This window comes from Arachis duranensis, chromosome 5 (genome assembly GCF_000817695.3).
Source record: "Arachis duranensis cultivar V14167 chromosome 5, aradu.V14167.gnm2.J7QH, whole genome shotgun sequence".
NCBI lineage: Eukaryota > Viridiplantae > Streptophyta > Magnoliopsida > Fabales > Fabaceae > Arachis > Arachis duranensis.
The window spans coordinates 84,542,814-84,547,247 of record NC_029776.3 but is presented as its reverse complement, the minus strand read 5'-3'; positions in this window follow the sequence as shown (position 1 = coordinate 84,547,247).

Sequence of the window (4,434 nt, the reverse complement as noted above, 5' to 3'; positions counted from 1 at the left end):
AGCAGAACATTGCATTCAAGAGCTAAATTGATGAGAATCAATCAGCTTTGGTGATGATAAGAATATCACCTTGAAACACTAGAATTCATTCTTAAGAACTCTGAAGAAAAAAAAATACCTAATTTAAGCAACAAGATGAACCGTCAGTTGTCCAAACTCGAACAATCCCCGGCAACGGCGCCAAAAACTTGGTGGGCAAAATTGTGATCATCAATGGCGCCATCAACATGGTACGCTCAATTACAATCTCAACTTTTTATCACAACTTCGCACAACTAACCAGCAAGTGTACTGGGTCGTCCAAGTAATAAACCTTACGCGAGTAAGGGTCGATCCCACAGAGATTGTTGGTATGAAGCAAGCTATGGTCATCTTGTAAATCTTAGTCAAATAAACTCAAATGGTTATGGATGATGTATGAATAAAACATAAAGATAAAGATAGAGATACTTATGTAATTCATTTGTGAGAATTTCAGATAAGCGTATGGAGATGCTTTGTCCCTTCCGTCTATCTGCTTTCCTACTGTCTTCATCCAATCCTTCTTACTCTTTTCTATGGCAAGCTGTATGTTGGGCATCACCGTTGTCAATGGCCATAGTCCCGTTCTCTCAGTGAAAATGTTCAACGCGCTCTATCACAGCACGGCTATTCATCTGTCGGTTCTCAATCAGGTTGGAATAGAATCCAGTGATTCTTTTGCGTCTGTCACTAACGCCCCGCCCTCAGGAGTTTGAAGCACGTCACAGTCATTCAATCATTGAATCCTACTCAGAATACCACAGACAAGAATTGAATAGAAGAACAATAGTAATTGCATTAATACTCGAGGTACAGTAGAGCTCCACACCTTAATCTATGGTGTGTAGAAACTCCACCGTTGAAAATACATAAGAACAAAAGTGATCATTGGCTTCGGCCCTAGAGAGGGAACCAGAAGAACCAAGATCTGATCTAAGAACTAGACATCCAAAGATGAAAATACAATAGCAAAAGGTCCTATATATAGAGAACTAGTAGCCTAGGGTTTACAGAGATGAGTAAATAACATAAAAATCCACTTCCGGGCCCACTTGGTGTGTGCTTGGGTTGAGCATTGAAGCATTTTCGTGTAGAGACTTCTCTTGGAGTTAAACACCAGCTTTTGTGCCAGTTTGGGCGTTTAACTCCCATTCTTGTGCCAGTTCCGGCGTTTAACGCCGGGCAGTTTTGAGCTAATTTGGAACGCCGGTTTGGGCCATCAAATCTTGGGCAAAGTATGGACTATTATATATTGCTGGAAAGCCCAGGATGTATACTTTCCAACGCCGTTGAGAGCGTGCCAATTGGGCTTTTGTAGCTCCAGAAAATCCACTTCGAGTGCAGGGAGGTCAGAATCCAACAGCATCTGCAGTCCTTTTCAGCCTCTGAATCAGATTTTTGCTCAAGTCCCTCAATTTCAGCCAGAAAATACCTGAAATCATAGAAAAACACACAAACTCATAGTAAAGTTCAGAAAAGTGAATTTTAACTAAAAACTAATAGAAATATACTAAAAACTTACTAAAACATACTAAAAACAATGCCAAAAAGCGTATAAATTATCCGCTCATCAAGGATCCACCAAGCGGACCCAAGGTGTCGGAATCACTTTCTTCACCATGGAGGAACTCGGCACTGATGGCTTCTCGCGCACTTGGGAGGACCCCTCCCCAGCTGCCTTGGCGGCAATATTTCTGGCAGCAGTCGCCTTCTGCGCCCTCTTAAAAGCTTTCATAGATTCATTATTCTTCATTGCCTCTGCAAATAAAACAGAAGTCAAGCTACAAATCGAACAAGTCGGAAATACAGCTACAAGTAACATAAACAAACAGCAAAGAAAACACAAGATACCCAGTTCAGTTTGAAGAAGAGAAGGATTGGTTAGAAATTTCTTTGTATCAAGATGGGGAGGTTGACCCCAGCGTTCTTTCAAAACAGTCACAAAGGCTCGCTCAACCTCATCCAACATGTCCCAAGAATACCTGGAGACCCTCACATCTTTTTGCCATTCCAGGGGAAAGGCGGGCTCATCATTTTCGTCCAGAAAAAAGGGTCGAGTTCCTTTAACAGCTCGGACCTTGAAAAAGTAGTTTTTAAAATCGCGGAATGACTCGTCAAACATGGAAAAAACCTTCTTTCCCTGGGTGGAACGAAAGGAGACCCAAGATGCTTTCTTTTTCACCACTCCAGGCTTAGTCAAGACAAACAAGTAGAAGAAGAGAGATTGGGAAGCAGGAATACCAAAGCCATTACACAACAATTGGAAAATTTTTATAAAACCCCAGGAGTTGGGGTGAAGTTGAGAAAGGGCAACATACAAGACCATAACAGGTCGATTTCAAATTGAGTAAAAGGAAGGGTGATACCCAGCTGACCGAAGAAAAAGTCGTAAGCATAAAAGAAAGGGCGACCATCAACAACCCGAGTTAAAAAATAGACTCGCTCGTCAGAAGAAGGAGGGACAAGTTCATAGTTCTTCTCATCACCAGAATTGCTACAGACACTATGAAACTGCCTAAGCTGAGCACAAAACTCAGAATCAGCCAGCAAGACACACAGGAGAACCATGGAGTCCACCCAATCGGCCATACCCGTAGGAACCTGGGAAGGCATCTCTACAACGTTATTTCGAGAAGACATGAGGCCAACTAAATCCTACAAAAGAAAAGAAGAGTGGATTACTTAAAAACATCTCGGACATGGGTCAAAACATCTCGATGGAAGGATATACCAAAAAGGGAAAAACCCCAAGACTCAAGAGAAGAAGTCTTGGAGCATCCCTTGGAGGCAGTAAATAAGAAGGGTCTTCAAAAACATTTCTACAGTCTACATTTCGGCACTCATCAAAATAAAATCCAGAAAGGAAAGCAAGGGAAGCAAAGAACGCAAAAGGTCCACCCTTCTACAGTTTATCAAGAAAAGCATTGCTCCTACAGTTTACCAAATACTACTGCTATAGTTTATCAGGACACCAAAAAGACCAAACGAAAAACAGCAAAGGCATAAACTTTTTCAAAATCAAGAAAAAAATCATCAGCCAAGGCACAAACAGAGATGGCGGCAACATGCAGAAGAAAAAGATTGAAGCAACAAGAAAAAGGTTCACATCAAAAAATTCCAGAGCATGCAAACAAAGTCAAGCACGATAAAAACAGAAAAATCCAAACTTTCTCCATAAAGAAGATCAAAGGGAAAACTTCATCCCAAAAGCTAAAATCAAAATACGAAAGGGGACTAACCTGGAGACTAAAGAAGCTTCGAGGAAGAGTGGAAGCGTAGAGATAAAGGTTGCCCAGAAGAACGCCAAGCGACGCCACAAACACAAGAAAGTAGAGGAGCAAGCGAAAGACAGAGAGCAGATGAGAGAAATAGAAAAACGAGAGAGTAAAGGGAGGAGTTACGGAGAAGAAGTGAAGAACAGAAACCGTTTTTTGATTGAGGGATTCAAAATAAAAGCCAAGAGAGAATGGGGCAATTAAATGCCAATTAAATGCGAATGTTAAAACCGCTTGCGTTCCCAAAAAAGCGCTAATACAAAAGCAAGCGCTTTTAGAGGAAAACGTTCTACATTCAAAAAAGACTCTACAAAGAAAAGGAATCGACAAAATGCTTGAGTTCGACTTCACTTAAGAAGGACCGAAGTCAAAGACTCGACCTCCAAAGGAAGAACCGAGCTCAAGCAGGGGCACTGTTCATACCCTGGGTCGAGCTGACCGACCCGGGATGTTTAGCGACAAGGCGACCGATCTCTTCAGGTCAGACTATCCAACCTCTTCTCAAAGAGCTCGGCCAAATCGATAGGAAAGCCCAATAAAGGGTCCAAATAGAGGAACACGACCCAAATCCAGAGGCAATCCCAGCCTACAGAGATAAAGGCAGTTCCGTTGAAGATAAGCTGACCTCACCCAAAAGATAAGATAAGATAAGATAAGATAACTAACTTATCTTATCTAGAAAGGTCACTTCTCACCATTATAAATACACTGGAGCACCCAGGTATAACTCATACTCTGATTCTACTCAATACCTGCTTAATACCCTTGCTAACTTAAGCATCGGAGTCCCTTGCAGGTACCCCCACCCTCCGGGGACAAAGGAATAAGCATCACCACCAAGTCCAACAAGTCGGACACAACAGCTCCGGCCGTCTCCCACCAGCCGGACACGTTAGCACCGACCAGCACAGAAGATCTCATCCGAGATCGACCTCTAGTTTCAAGTAACCCTCGGAACACTAACCATGTCAACTTTCAACTCAAATAAATATGTTGATATAAACTTAAATATATAAACATCCCCAACTTGTTAAAATATCGATTAACAACTATTAAAAAAATTTGAATAATCACATGCTTAATATCATATAATAATCATCTAATAAAAATTGAATAAGAAAAAAATAAATTATGCGAT